General features: G+C 39.3%; 1 protein-coding gene and 1 long non-coding RNA gene across 13 annotated transcripts in view; one reads left to right on the top strand and one right to left on the bottom strand.

Moving 5' to 3' along the window:
* AOPEP (aminopeptidase O (putative)) overlaps nt 1-9,099 on the bottom strand; it is a 325,938-nt gene extending 316,839 nt beyond the window's left edge. For 10 of the 11 annotated variants that reach the window (XM_026518708.4, XM_057305595.1, XM_048218337.2 and 7 more), the window contains exon 1: nt 9,016-9,099. The gene's annotated coding sequence lies outside the window, so the exon portion shown is untranslated. Of the gene's footprint in view, nt 1-8,016; nt 8,087-9,015 lie in introns of all 11 variants that reach the window. The other variant, XM_057305590.1, reaches the window with a different exon arrangement.
* Nucleotides 8,941-16,570, top strand: part of LOC130542351 (uncharacterized) — a 37,506-nt gene continuing 29,876 nt past the window's right edge. Inside the window, exons 1-2 of one of the 2 annotated variants that reach the window (XR_008956843.1) lie at nt 8,941-9,837; nt 10,336-12,610. This is a non-coding gene — a long non-coding RNA (uncharacterized LOC130542351). Of the gene's footprint in view, nt 9,838-10,335; nt 12,611-16,570 lie in introns of those variants that run through there. The other variant, XR_008956844.1, reaches the window with a different exon arrangement.

Raw genomic sequence — 16,570 nt, 5'->3', positions numbered from 1 at the left:
CACACTACAAATGGGTGCTCCATTCTCTATAAATACCTTTCAAATCCATTGCATTAATGTTTAACATATACTCCTAGCATCAGGTGCTAAGTGGTGAACTGAACAGGTATGCAGTTCATCCTCCCCAAGAAAAGAGATTGCAACTAATTCCTAGAAATTGAATAGTATTCGGGAGCAAGAGAAGACGATGCATTTGATATAGCTTCAGTATTTTTAGAAGATCTTCAGGATCTCCACTAGCTTTTCAACTTGAATATACAACTGAACATATGTAGTTGGGGCCCATGTTAAAATTAATTAGGAAGATTTAAAAGTAAGGTTAAGCAGTCGATTTTTGAGACTTTGATATATACTTAAGGAAACAGAATAAACCTGGAGAACAACACTTAACAACACCAACAGGGAAGTGTGTTTTTAAAGTGTTAGCCATAAGCTGGTTAAATGTTGCAAATACTGCATAACATTAACAATTTACCAGGACGTGTAAAAAATATGACTTTCTTAAATCATTGCAAGAACGTGACTAAACACAACATATACCATAACCATTGTATTTCCAGAACCTAAACCTTTCTATTTATTAGAAAAGTCTTTAAGCCACGTTCACCATCAAAATGCTTTGTTATGAACAACAGGCAAGGTCCTTGGGCATACATGTGCTCCAATGGGACCCTGAAGAATCCTGTATCTGTCCAAGTACTGAGTGTGGTTGCAGACTGGGCACAAAAATCGTTTAGTGTCATCTGCCACCAGAGAGCAATGGATGAGATGTAATGCTGTTGCTTTTTAAAGCGCAACTTCTGTGATAAAATGTTGTTTTCCGGCATGGTTTTGTCTTTAGGATGAATGTCTGTTTTTGTGGTTTGGAGAGAACAACTCATTTCTCCTTTGAGATCCCAAACACCAAAAGAGATCAAATCCTTATGAAAAATTGGTTATCATTTTTTTTGAGGTAACAGATTTTTTCTTGGAAATCCTCATATTTAAGTATGGAAATAAGGTCATAAACTATCATTGTTAGTCACTATTAGGGGATTTAGCTCTCATAAGATATTCCTTAATAAAGCTACTTATTATTCTGTATCAAATATAGTACAACATCTTGATCAAACAGATCAGCATCCACAAAAAATAATGCGTATAAATTCAAGTAACAATGTCAAGGCTTTCAATGCCACCTACTTACTTCCGATTTTGCAATGACAGCACTTGTGACATAACAAAATCTATATCAGCTTACATCTACAGATTAAGATTTTTTTTCCAATGTCTTGTAAAAGAGGTGGGAGTTGGTGCCCACTCTTTCTTGATGAATAACACAAGGTAAGCTCATTAAATAAAGTAAAAAAAAAAAAAAAAGTTCCACTGAAGTATGGATTTATTGAATACAGGAGAAAGCATTTAAAGGCATATTCTACAAGTAGTTTATGGTCCAGTTTACTGAGTCCACTGTAATTACCTCTCAATCAACACTGTACATACATATAATTACAGTTTAAAAATGAATATGAAACAATAAGGAGTAAAAGAGAAGAAAATGCAGCTGGGGGAAGGCCAGGGAAAAAGAACATCTCTAAGAGGCTGTAAGATTTAAGGATATGCTGACACTTCTGCCAAAGAGCAGACTTCTTTTTTTTTTTTTTTTTTTTAAGATTTTATTTATTTATTTGACAGAGAGAGGGAGAGCCAGCGAGAGAGGGAACACAAGCAGGGGGAGTGGGAGAGGAAGAAGCAGGCTCATAGCGGAGGAGCCTGATGTGGGGCTCGATCCCAGATCGCCAGGATCACGCCCTGAGCCGCAGGCAGACGCTTAACGACTGAGCCATCCAGGCGCCCCAAAGAGCAGACTTCTTAATGAGATGCCCAAGTGCAAAAGAGAGACCCTGAAATTAGGTCACACAGCACAGAACCAAGGCCTTTTGAAAAGTAATGTATTTAGAGGTAAAGGACCGCAAAATCAGATCAAGAAAATATGGAAAAAGAAACAAAAAAGAACTCCTCACCTAAAAAAAACTACCACAAAAACCAAGCTGGATAAACTCCACAACTTTAAAACATTACAGAAGGGAGATACAAGATCTGGGAACTGATGATGTTAGAAAAAGAGCTGAGAAACACTTAATGTATCGATAAAGTAAGGAAACAAACATCCAACAAGTCCTACTTCTGTTCTCATTTCAGAACTCAGGCTGTTCCCCAGCTGCGTTTTCAGCTTGCTCCATCACTGTAGGCTAGCTATTTTCCCTCCCCCAAAATTACCTACTCACTGCCAACAACCTTTGCCTTCACTCCATTCAGCAAACCAATGGTGCGTTCTTGACATTTTCATTACTGGGAACAGCCCCATCACTGAAATACCTCATTTCCATCATCTAATACCAGAGCATGCCCTCCTGTTCTTCCCACTCTTTCTCTTGCTTACTCACCAACTCTCACTACATCGAAACTCCAGTCCCTCGACTTTTCCATTATCTTCAATGCATCTGCTCCCTCTGGCTCTAGGGCAGAAGTGCCAGTCGGGGGATGATTTTGCCCCTCAGAGGACATTTGGCAATGTCTGACATTTCTGATTGTCGCAACTGCAGGGGTTGGCGACTGGCATCTAGGGGGTAGAAGCCAAGGACGCTCAACATCGTACCCAGCACAGGACAGCCCCCATGAGGGAGAACAGTAAATGTTTCTGAAGTTGACAATCTCTGCTCTGTGGCCTTCTTTGGATAACGTGATTCATTTCTTCACTCTTAGAACATTTTAACCTCAATTCTCTTGCTCTTTTGTCCTTCTGACACCTGCTCTATAAAACCTAACTTTCAACCAATTGAATCACCCAAGTTTTCTACTTCTAAACTCAGTGTACTGAACTCAAAGCTTAAAAAAAAAAAAAAGTTAAATAAATAACTATCACATGACCATGCAAAAGGCAGATGCTACATACTCACAGATTCCAACCTCAACAGGACCCCCAGCATGACCAGGCAGGCAACCTTTCATGTCTGTCTCTAGTTGCCCCCTCAACTCCTGTTCTTTCCCCTCAGTGACTATTCCAAACTTCTACCTCTCCTCTCAATCCTCACCTCACCAAATCAGCACTCAATATCAGCAAATTTACCTGCTTCACTTCAGAAATTTCGCCACCATCCGGATAAGAACTTGCACATATTTCCTCCCCATCCTATAAACCTATTCATCTCTATCCCCACACTTCCCCAGGCCATCCCTCCCAGGGAGGTGGAGGAAGTCTCCTTCCTGCACTCCCAGCACTCCCTGATCACGGCCTGTGCTCTGTCACCTCTCACTGACCTCTAGGAGGCTGCTTCATCAATAATCCATTCCCTGAATGCCTTCCCTCAACTTCTTCAGCCCTTTTCCCCTCAGAGTTAAGTGACTGTTCCAATCTCTTCTCGGGAAAAAAACACAACTGAACAAAACCCCTTCCTTACTTCCACATCCTTCTCCAGCTCTTCTCTCTCCCCACACAGCCAAATCCCTTAAAAGAACTGTCTTCGCTCCCTATCCCCGTCAGTCACTCCATCTCCCCTCCAGTCCACTGTGCACACCCCTCCCATGCCACTAGAACTCCACAGTGGAAACAAACGACTCCCCATATGTCAGCTTCAGTAGGTTCTTCCAGGTGTGAATTCTGAAGCATTAATGACCATACCCTCCTTAAAATTCTCTCTTCTTTGGTTTTTGCGATACCACTCTATCTCTTCCTACTGATTTGGTGCTTCCTTTTTCCCCTTCCTAGATGCTGGCATGCCCTCCAGCTTTAGCTTCAATTTTTCTCACGTGTCTATGCAATCCAAGCTCTGGTCACTTTGAATGCACACATCGAGTCCCGACCTCTTCTCAGTTTTCCTAGTGAACACCACCACCATCTACTCAGTTATCCAAATACCCCAGATTTCTTACTCTTGCCACACATAAACAATTGCAAAGTCCTATTGATTTAACCTATGTATCACCTGGATCCATCATATCAGTTCATTTTCTTGGCAACCTATCCAATTCTGGGCATTCTCTCTCACCTAAAACATACATAAGAATATTAAGTACCTATAAGTAAAAAAAGGGAGTCTCCTCTTACAAATAAGGGTGCTACACAAACACAATGAGGTATGATTCAAAGGAACACAGAACGATTTCTTTTTTTTTTTAATGGATTCTGTTTTGGGTGCCCAGGTGGCTCAGTTGGTTAAGCGACTGCCTTCGGCTCAGGTCATGACCCCGGGGTCCTGGGATAGAGTCCTACATCGGGCTCCCCTGCTGTGCGGGGAGCCTGCTTCTCCCTCTCCCTCTGCCTGCCACTCCCCCTGCTTGTGCTCTGTCAAATAAATAAATAAAATCTTTTAAAAAAATGTTTTTAATGGATTCTGTTTGAATATATGCAAATCATTTAATCATCACAGGCTTCAGATTCCCAACTGCTGAGTGAAGGGTATGAGAGAAATACCTAAGGGCCCTCTGAATCCTTAGCATTCATTCTATAGTTCGATTTCTGCCAGACTTACTCAGACAGTTCACACCTCCAAATATGCACCATACTTGCTACACAGGCAAAACATGATCAGTGCAAAAGAAATAGGCTGAGATGTCTCTCCTTTGCTGCCAAAATCTATCAAGCATATCCCAATTCCCATCAGTTTCAAAAACTAAACCTTCAATTGCAAGTGTCAAAGAAATAAAATGTAAGCAAAGGAAAAAGCCAAGAAAAAATTATAGTGAAATTGATTATGTATCTAAAAATGCCATCTCAAGATAACTTCTTCAGGAATCAAGCAATACAGAGTAATGAGTTAGCAACAAAATAAATGTGCCATAAACCATTCTGACAGTCAGTAACAACATTATAAACAAAAGGCTCTTTTTACCCACAGAAAAAGAGTGTGGGAATTGTGCAATATCTAAAGTCAAACACCAACACATATATATGGCAATATAAGATCTTAAAACGTTTCAGGATCTGCTTTTTCAGAGACAGGCTCTCAGTGAAAGATAATATGAACTAAGCTGTGAAAATGCAGTTTGAATGCCATTCAAATGTTATCGCCCCAACCAAATGAGAAGCACCAGTCACCCTTCTGACAATTTGGGTTCAGATGCTCCTCCATTGCCTACTAAGCTCAGAAGTAATGTTTTATTTTAAAAATGGTATAAAAAGAGAGGGTAGAGGAAGGATGTGGCAGGCAAAACAATTTACGTTGCAAAACTGATACTGAGCCAAGTGTCAACACCAAACACAGGATAAATCAACTCTGGAGCCACCCAGCCTGGGTTCGAATCCCAATTTCACCACCTACCAGCCTTGTAAATTCTAACAAATCAATTAATTTAACTTCTCTGCATCTAGTTTCTTCATCTGTAAAAAAGAACGGTGATAGTACCTACCTCACAGATAAAGTGCTTGGAATAATGCCTGGCATACTGTAAACACTATAGAAATACTAGGTAATGTTATCATGATTATTATTTTCCTTACTACCCTGAGACTAAATATCAGGTGAGACGACCAATCACACTGTAATACAGGCTCAAGATCCAATTTAACACTGTTACCAGGTATTTTGTTCACTGTTCAATAACAACGTTATTTCAATTGGTATTTCCATTCCCATCCTCTAGAAACTCACAAATCAAATCACCAAGTATTATATCATATGAAATGCGTATATAAAAGCATAATTCAACATGCATCAAAAGTATAGCATATGCTATATACATACAATAGAATGTTATTCAGCCATAAAAAGGAATGAAATTCTGATCTATGCTTCCACATGGATGAACTCTACTACAAAAAGGATGAATCTTGAAAATATACCAAATAAACAGATACAAAAGGATAATGCACAAGTCCACCTAGAATCGGCAAATTCAGAAAAACAGAAAGTAGAACAGAGGTTACCAAGGGCTGGGGGGTAGTGTGGGAGGAGGGGAATGGGGAATTACTTTTTAATGGGTACAGAGTTTCTGTTTGGAATGATGAAAAAATTCCAGAAATGGATAATGGTGATAATTAAACCAATACTGCAAATGTATTTAATGCAATGAAGTGTATGCTTAAAAATGGTTAAAATAGTAAATTTTGTATTATGAGTATTTTACCACAACCAAAAAATATCTTTTAAAAATACAACCTATATTTTCAACAGTACTTTCAACACGAGCATCAGCCTTAATGGTACTAAAATTTTTAAAAAAAAGATCACATATTTTCAAGTTCCTGACGATGGACACCAAAGGAGTCAATATCAACTCTTAGCTGGACTTGGTTTAAAACACATGCTGGAAAATGGGTACATATTTCGGAAATTCAAAAAGGAACATTATTTCATTTTGCTGATAGTCATTTTTTTTTAGCTCATTCAAGAGGAAAAAAAGAGGATTATACTGAGAAAAATGCCTTTATATGTAGCTAATGCACAATGGTAGTTTTATGAGGAGGTATTTATCCACGTGGAATCATAACATGAGTGCAGCAGTATACCTGTGTAGGGCACCATAAATGGATGTGTTCAATTCAAAAGTAGAGGGGGTTCCCATATATTGGTAGACCATAATTTAAACCACTGAAATATCCCCCAAATTCAAAACAGAAATTAAAGTCTCTTATTTTGACACATATAATAACACAAAATATTTGAAGTCTCCATTCCAAACACCACAACCAAAAGGCATATCGCATTTCAAAGACACAACAAAAGTAAATTTAATAAATTAGCATTTTCCCAGAATGGCTAAGGTTAGGGCACACTAGCTGGGATAATTTAATTCTCCAGTAAACTCATAAATACCATATATCAAATATCACTCAAGAAATGATACATAAGGCCAAAACCAGACTAACAATATTAGCAAACAGTTATATGGCTCTTCCAATATGCCTGATTTGCTCTAAGCTCTTTACAGATGCTAACTCACTTTATCCTCACAACAATCTTCTGAGAAAAGTATTCTTATTATTTACATTTTACAAATGAGGAAACTGAGGTGTAGAGGGGTCAATTACCTTGTCTGGGCTCACTGAGCTGCTAGTAAGTGGTCGAGCTAGGACCTGAATAACGGAAATGTGGTCCCCCAAGTCCTGCTTTTAATCACTATGGTTTACAATCTCTTGGTGACACTGAGGAATGGAATACATAGAAGTACAGGCAAACTCAAAAGGCAAAGTAGCGTGGGTGGTCAAATATAATAAAAGCTCTGAGGAAATCACTGTATCACAACACAGGACAGTAAGTGATATTTAAAATGACTGCTCTGAGACACAGAAAAGGTTCAAACACATCAGTATACTTAGTATTTAAGAAAGCAAGGAATTGTTTAGGTCATTTAAAATTTTTCTATCCAAAACAGTATGATTTTCATTTCTAAAAGGGTAAAACTTTCAACAATCCAGAATTACACATTCCCTGAGGGGTCTAAAAAGGGTTGTATTGAGCAATCTTGCTTGCCTCTTATCTCATTCTTAAAGATAAGGATGGCGTGTGTGTGTGTGTGTGTGTGTGTGTGTGTGTATGCGTGAGGATCATAAATTAAGCTTTCCAGGTGTTTTAATTCTAGATATATAAGAACTTAATACTAAAGATATTATAAATCATTTAGATTAATCAGAGAATAAATTCATCACTTAGACTGATGTAAGAATAAACTCATAGAATTACGTGTGACTATTGTGAAAAGCCTAGAATTTGATCGTTTATAGTACAGTTATATAAAAAAAGAAAAGGTATAGCCTCCGAAGTCATACACAGACCTCAATTTAAAGCATGGCTCCACCATTTAGTAACTAAGAGTTTTTGGCAAGTTATCTTCACATACCTGAGTTTCAGTTTCCTTCTCTGCAAACTGAGGGTAAAAATTCCTAACTTACGAGGTGGTTGTGTGAGCTAAGAAGAAAACATATGCAAAGTGTCAAACATGGTCCCAGAGATATAGCAGATGGTTAACGATGAGTGACTGTTACTCTCTAATCTTATTCTACTTTGTCCCCCTAATATTAGAAGAATCTAATCTTACCAATTAGCAAGTCATTGGCAGGCTTCTCAAAATTATATGAAGTAAGATATGCTCTATTCAAAAATGGAACCTGAAGTACAAAAAAATACAAAACCAAACCGTCAACGGATCAAAGATTTCAGAATCCTGCCTTTCCTCCCATATCAATCCTGTTGGGTTTTGTAATAACCCATATTCTTTTATCAACAAGATGAATTTTATTATTTTTTGCTGTCTAAATATTCCTAGTGGCGTTCTGTTGCTTATTTATTTTGACGGCTAACTTTGCAAAGGTACTTGTTACCACTGCTTGAAAACCAAAAAGAAAGCCAGGAACAAGGAACATTTTAATGAAATGCTCTAACAGTCCATCCATCTCAACAGCTGATTGGATCCCCTGTGGACCATTTATTATCACAACAGATTTTCACATTACTACGCCACTTCCTTACTCAACAAATACATGCGTTAAGGAGCAAAACTCTGACTGTCAGTACAATGCTCTTTAGGGACACCAAAACTCAAAGCTTGATGCTCTCAGTAAGAATCCTAGGGGCGGGGGGTGGGAAGTAGACGGTTGCGGGGGGAGGACAGGGAAAGTGGCTGGGTTTCACTACAAGTGAAATTAAGAGAATCGTAAACTGTTATCTCCTTAAACAAGCCTGGATATGAGTCTTGTGGGGCGAAGAGGGGCGGGGGAAGTGGGCCTGGAGGCAGGAGAGGAAGAGGGACGCAAACGCAGGCTGAAGAATGGTCTGTGCCACGGGGTGGAGGAAAGCCGGCGCCCATCCGCACCGCGAGAGCTGAGGCGGAGAGAAGTGGCTGCTCAACCCAAGTCCCCAGTATCGGGTTCAGCCTCAGGAGTCTGGGAGGACTGAGAAGGAACGGGGACCCCACCGACGGAAGATGAGGATTGAGGAGGGTTCCCGGTCGCCTTCAAAAGGGATGCCGCTGTCCCCGCCGCCATCGCGGCGCCAGAGAAGAGGAAGGCACGGACCCAACAGGGAGCGCACAGGTTACCTGTCTTAGCCGCCTGCCCACCGGTCTCCACTTCCGCAGACTTCGGGTTACCACGGGCTACCCGGGCCGCGCCTAGTGACGTCATCCAAGCGCGCCTGGACCGCAGTCGGTCAGGCCCGCCCCCTCCGGAAGAGCTGGGAGGAGTCGCCGAGAGGAGGTCTGCGCAAGTGCGGGAGTGCTAGAGCCTAGGCTGGCGGGGGGCAGCTTGGATTGGGGATTGTGGGGTTACCCTATTACCCGGTTATTTCTAATTGCAAAATTTTATAGGCATTTAAGAAAAAAAAAGTTACTGAATTACAACAGTGCACTTTTTATTCCTTATTTTACCCTGCTCCTGGTACATATGACTGTAGTGTAATATTCATTCCACCACAATTTATTAAAGTCCTATTATGTGCCCCGCAAGCAGTGTTAACGGAATCGGGAGGAGGTTATAGCAGTGAACAAAACAGTAATCTGCTGGAGATTACGTTTCAGTTCAGAAAGTAAACAGTGAATAACTCAACAAATCTACATGCGTTCGTAGAGGTCAGAAGTGTGTGGAAGGGAAAAATTTGCTCAGAAACTAAAGGAAGGAGGGCGCCCATTAGTTTGAGATGCTGAGAAAGTTAACTATGAAGAGGCCTGTTGAACTGAGAAGTCAGCTCTGTCGAGATCTGGAGGAAGAACAACCAAGAAAAGGACCGACATGTTCGAAAACTATGGGGAGGAGATAATATCTGGTGCCATTGTGAAAGTGAGAAAGGCTGGGGAAAGAACGGAAGATGGGATCAACAAGGCAAGCAGAGTCCTGATCTTGGAGAGCCTGAGTCAACATAAACGGTATGGGTTTCATTTGAACTGTGATGGGTAGCCAGTGAAGAGTTTTAGACATGCAAGTGACAGGATCTGTTTTTATAAAACCGCCCTAGATGTTGTGTTTGCAGTGAACTATTGGGAGACAAAGGATGCAAAGAGAGCAAGTTGCTTTTGCAGTTATGCTGTAAGAAATGACGGAGAGAAATGAACAAATTTAAGGGATAATTTGGAGCTAGAGATGACAGACTTGGAGATGGATTACACAAGGCGTTAAAGGAAAAGAAATGTCAAAAATTACTCCTAAATTTTGGGCCTCAGCAAAAAGCCAGTTAATGCAGCTGAAACAATTTCTAATGCTTTGCAAGATTTGTTCCTCTTTCCTTCAAGGCCAATCCTTTGCTTCTTTGTTACCAAGCCCTCTTGGTTCTCCTCTTATCTCTTTGACCACCTCCTCTCAGTTTCCATTGAGGGGCTCCTCTTTCTTTCTGTTTTCCTTAACTCTTTCCCCCTTGATCTTCTTAGGCTACCTCAAGATGGAAACCCAAAAGCCTACAAGTGCTCAGGCAGTGAACACAAAGGAGTGAAGCTCATGATTAGAGACTATGGAGAACTGGAGTTCATGGTCTTTACTCAGTTCTGGATGATTTTTGCCAACCAAGAGTGCTGGCTTGGTGATGTCAGATCCTCATTTTAAAAGATAGATCAATATACAGGTACTTACATAAAATTTCTTAAATTTTAAATGTTGGTCACTAATATGAACTTCATTAAACTTTTATTTTGGACCAAACAAAATACATCTGAAGGCCACAAGTTTGCCTCCGTGGTGGATATTTTTCCATCTCGATGACTTCATCTATTCTCATGGGACTGCCACCGGTAAGTTGATAACTCCCAAGTCTGTCTCTCCACACAAACCTTTTTCAAATTTCCTATTGAAATACTCAAACTTCATCTAGATGTCCAGTTGGCATCTCAAACTTGACATTTAAAACTGAACTCATCAGAGACTTAACTATAGGGAACAAACTGAAGGTTGCTGGAGGGGAGATATGTGGGGGTATGGGGTAAGTGGGTGATAGGCGTGAAGGAGGACACGTGATGTAATGAGCACTGGCTGTTGTATGCAACTGATGGATCACTGAATTCTACCTCCGAAACTAATAATATACTATATGTTAAATTTAATTTAATTTAATTTAATTTAAATAAAACTGAACTCATCATCTGCCCCCACTGTCAAACCTAACCTACTCAGTTATTCTGTATCTCAGTTAACAGTATCAACATCCACCCAGGCACCCAAGCCTGAAATCCAGAATGATCCCATGCTCATCTCTTTCCCTGATCCCACAGCCTAACCAAACACGTCCTGACCTTGATCTCTTCAATATTTACTACATTTGCCCATCACCTCCATTCTTAACTAACCACTGCCTTTGATGAAGTATTTGTATCTCTCTTTAGGAAAGTCACATAACCTTTCTGCACCTCAGTTTTTTCACTTGTAAAATGAGAGAATTGACTAGTTGATTTCTAAGATCTATTCCATTTGTAAAATTCTGTTTTCTAAAGCCACCAAACATACCACAATCACTGTCCTGCATTTTTTGGGGTTTCTTGCCTGGCTGTTTTAATAAGGATATTGTGACTAGGTTAACAGGAAAAACTGAACTTGATAAAAAATAATCAATACAAAATGAAATTACCAATGGCTAAAACTAGACACAATTCTGCAATAGAATAAAAAATGAAAAAGAACTACTGGCTGGCAACATTGAAAACTGGAAAAATTGAGAAAAACAGACATGATAAAATTGTCATTTATTAAAAGTTGATGGGAAAATCAAATTTGCTTGACAAAATAAAACCTACAGGTTTGTGTAGAAAAAAATTGGTCTTGGTTAATTAACCACACAAAAAAGTTAATAATATCAGAAGCTCTAATGGCTTTAATTTTTCGTGAAGAAAAAAAGTAATACTGAATTATAACTTCAGTGTGAAGTTTACATGTAGAAAAACTGGAACTGATTCCAGTGAAAATAATTTTAGTAAAATGGAAATGCAAGAAACGGTTTAACTATAATATAAAATCAAACATGGAATTTCATTGGCTTAATGAAATTTGCTTTTTTTTTCTTATTTTAAAGAATTTAATATATATTTTGAGTGAAATTTTAAAACCTGGATTTGAAGTTGAGAGTATGGTGATTTCTGATATTAAGTTATTTAAAGTTAGTTTACATGCAAGAGTTTTCTCATTTTGATGATAAATGGGTAAAAAGAACTCGGAAAACTGGAAAAGTGTGCACTTGAAACTCTGTATATGGCAATTAATCAACCACTAGAGCAAAGACACCAAACACTTGATAAGAGCTGACTTGTTTTTCTGAGTTATTCATACATTACTGATCATGATCATACTTCAGCTGACACTTTATATTGTTATGTTTGTTACCCATAAGGATAAAGATCTTCTTCCATTGTCTTTTTTTCTTTCCACCTGTTTCTCAGTTATTTGGGTAAGTTATATTTTACAAAGTAATTATAATGAATAATATAGCTATTTACTCAGGAATAAAGGAATAGATTTCTAGGGGCACCAGGGTGGCTCAGCAGTTAAGCGTCTGCCTTCAGCTCAGGACATGATCCCAGGGTCCTGGAATCGAGCCCCACATCGGGCTGCCTGCTCCGCTTGGAAGCCTGCTTCTCCCTCTCACACTCCCCTTGCTTGTGTTCTCTCTCTTGCTGTCTCTCTGTGTCAAATAAATAAATAAAATCTTAAAAAAAATAAAAAGGAATAGATTTCTAGGATTTGGCTCTGGCTTATGTCAAATACGGTGTGTGTTCTGTGAAGACTTTTTGCACAACAGTTAAAATTATAATTTAAGTGCCATCTTTCCTACAGAGGAGATACTTTGGTTTAAATCTGAAATGTTAAAAAGTCCTGATATTTTTATGTCAGTTTCTTATATCTCAAAATACATAGAAAAAGACAAAATTTAAGTCATTTTCTATTCCTTGTTCACGAAACAGCAATATCATAAATGTTTCTTTCAAATACGATTTTGCAAATGTCAACAAACTTTTACTCTTCATAGAAATATAGATTAAAAATGAAAAGGAGTCAAACTCACCGATTTTTTTAAAGATTTTATTTATTTATTTGAGAGAGAGAGAACACGAGTGGGGGGGGGCAGAGGGACAGGGATAGGGACAAGCAGACTCCCCACTGAGTGTGGAGCTGGACATGAGGCTCAATCCCAGGACCCCTTGATCATGACTTGTGAAGTCAGACACTTAACCACCTGAGCCACCCAGGTGCCCACCGCTTTTTTTTTAAACTCTCTATCTCTAGTTCTGTATTTGCAGCTTTAGCCTTTAGACATTTTTAAATACAATATTTGTCTTTCAGTGGAAAATAATCCCTCAGTTTGTAAATCAGAAATATCCAGGCCAGCAAACTGAAGGTAAAGTCTACCCCACCCCTGCTTTTGGTTTACCTTAACTTGTGTGTTATTTCTTAAAGAGAAATCTCAAAGGTCTAGCAAAGATAATTTCTCAAAGAAATTTCTCACAAAAGGAAAGTATTTTGATTGGGTCCAAGAGTGTTCGGTAAGTTTATTTCTAATGCTACTGTCATACATTTAAAAAATAGTTTTCTAAGGGGCACCTGGGTGGCTTAGTTGGTTGAGCATCTGACTCTTGATTTGGGCTCAGGTCATGATCTCAGGGTCGTGGGATCAAGTCCCCTGTCGGACTCCATGCTCAGCGTGGAGTCTGCTAGAGATTCTCTCTCTCCCTCTCCCTTTGCTCCTCCCCACCCCCATACAAGGTATGTGCTCTCTCTCTCTCTCTTAAAAAAATTTTTTTTCTAGAAAATACTGTTTTTTGATGAAAATTGTTGATGTAGGTATAATTTTTATTTAAAAGTTTGTGTTCATATACACAAAATCATCACCCCACAGAATCAAAATGACTGAGTCAACATCATATTTATTCAGTAACTCCTGAAAATCTTTAGCTGATCTTTCGCTTCTAAAACTTGTATTTGTGAGTGTTTATTCATGCCACAAGCAGAGGAATTTCCTAAGTTCTGGCATAATTGGAGTACGTATGGAATATATGCTTTTTCATTAATGAGTGTTTTTCCCCTTGATCCTATCAGCCCATGAAATAGTTCATATCCCCACTGAGATTCAGTGCATTGGAACATTTTCAAGAGAATTTCTGACTTAGCTTAGGTGAACTATGTACAATAGAGGAGGGGAAGACAGAGACTGCTGGCTGCCCCTCAATGTCCAGTCTCTTTTTTCATAGTAATAGAATCCTCAAGTTCTATTTTTTAAAGATTTTATTTCCTTATGATAGAGAGAGAGACCACGCATGCGTGAGCAAGAGTGGGTGGAGGGACACAGGGAAAGGGAGAAGCAGAGAATCTCAAGCAGACTCCCTGCTGAGCACAGAGTCTGAAAGGGGCTCCATCTCACAACCCTGAGGTCATGACCTGAGCTGAAACCAAGAGTCAGACGATTAACCAACTGAGCCACCCAGGTGCCACAAACCCTCAAATTTTAGATAATAGAATATCCTATCTTGGGGCGCCTGGGTGGCACAGCGGTTAAGCGTCTGCCTTCGGCTCACGGCGTGATCCCGGCGTTGTCGGATCGAGCCCCACATCAGGCTCCTCCTCTGTGAGCCTGCTTCTTCCTCTCCCACTCCCCCTGCTTGTGTTCCCTGTCTCGCTGGCTGTCTCTATCTCTGTCAAATAAATAAATAAAATCTTTAAAAAAAAAAAAAAATAAAAGAATATCCTATCTTTGCAGGACACGTGGCCACTCTCCTTCTGCCCCTCCCCCCCTGCATATGCTCACTCTCTCTCTCATATAAATAAATAAAATATTTTAAAAAGATAATTTAAAAAAGTAATAAAAGAAGAGCTAGCTGGCATAAGGGAAAAGATGTTTGAATTTCGGCAGCCACCTTGACCATGGATGATAAGCATAAGGATGAAACGTGAACATGCTGAGAAAGGAGGGGGAGAAGCAGCGTGGGATCCTGAGTCATTGCTGACATTTCTGAGATGCTGACCCTGATATCTCTCTCTGGACTTCTTAGTAAACAATACTGCTTCTGGTTTTTGCCTGTTAGTAAGGTTTGTTGTTGTTATTGCTGCTGCTTGCAATTAATTTTTGGTGTGTGCAATTAAAAAAGGAAAAAAAGAATCCCAGCATTTTGGGCAGTATGGATTTCTCTCTTCACTCTTTTCTATACCAAGCCTTGTTTTCTGTGTTTAAATATTACTCACTGCTGAGGCTTCTGGTCTTACTCCTGTTCTTGTTTTTGTTGCTGCTACTATCTTACTCTTTGGAATGTGCTGATAAACCCTTCTCCATGATTTGCCCTACTGTACACTAGATTTAAATGGTGTTTTGCATACCTCTAATCAGTGCAGTTGTGGGTATGCCATTACCACTGTTGTAGGCTGAATTGTAAAGAGTTCACAGGAAGGAAATGAGTCTTTGCGTTGCCTAGAAGATAAAGTTGTGCCTTGCCTTGTTACAAGAGGCCCCAGGATTTCTGGGTACGAGTGGTCTACTAAATCCCCATCCACTACAGGATAACTCGTAATTTTTCCTGATTCTGTCACTATCTACATGGCCCTAGCAACTCACTCAGTTTCTCTGAGCTTGCATTTTTCTCATTTGTATAACGACAGAATGTCACTAAATGATTTTACGGTGGTTGGTTTTTTTTTTAATTTCAAATTTCTACTTTTCTATGTTCCCATAAGTACCAAACATAGTTACATAAGTCCTTAAGCTCTTAATAGAATTTCCTTAAGAATAAGGAAATTAGCTTAAAGCCTGTCTGCCATGTCTCTGGCCCATTTAACGTCACCATAGTCCACCCACATGTCACACCAAAGGGAGTGAGTGTGTTAAAACCCAGCATGGGTTGCATGCCATCATTTCCTAAGGCAGGAGTTGTGGCAAAAAAAAATTATCTCTGAAATTCCTTGTGGATTGATGAGAGACAGGTGGGATGAATGTATCAAAATACAAATGCAGGATTTTAAATATTTGCAAGTTTCTAAAAGAAAAATCATGCCAGAGTCGGGTGGTTGGTAAATGAAAGTTGAATGTAATAACTGGCCTGACATGGTCAATATGGGTTGAAGAGATTACCATAGATTTTATATACAGTCGACCCTTGAGCAACATGGGGTTGAACTGTGTGGGTCCACTTACACGTGGGTTTTTTTTTTATAAATACAGTACAGTACTGTAAATGTATTTTCTCTTCCTTATGATTTTCTTGATAACATTTTCTTTTCTCTAGCTTACTTTGTTGTAAGAATACAGTATATAATACATATAACATATAAAATATATGTTTATGTTATGGGTAAGGCTTCTGGTCAACAGTAGACTACTAGTAGCTAAGTTTTGGGGGAGTCAACAGTTATATGTGTATTTTTTTAAAAGATTTATTTATTTAATTAATTAATCTTTTAAAAAGATTTAATTTTATTTATTTGAGAGAGAAAGAGAGAGCGGGGGGTGGGGCAGAGGGAGAGAATCTTAAGCAGACCCCGCACTGGGTGCAAAGCCCAATGGGGGCTCAATCTCATGACCCTGAGATCATGACCTAAGCCAAAATCAAGAGTCGAACACTTAACAGATTGAGCCAGCCAGGTGTATCAAGTTATATGTGTATTTTTGACTGCATGGGGTGAGGATGGGATCAGTGCCCC

Source organism: Ursus arctos, unplaced genomic scaffold (genome assembly GCF_023065955.2).
Source record: "Ursus arctos isolate Adak ecotype North America unplaced genomic scaffold, UrsArc2.0 scaffold_33, whole genome shotgun sequence".
NCBI lineage: Eukaryota > Metazoa > Chordata > Mammalia > Carnivora > Ursidae > Ursus > Ursus arctos.
Note: the sequence above shows the minus strand (reverse complement) of the source record. Positions and strands in the feature narration are given on the sequence as shown.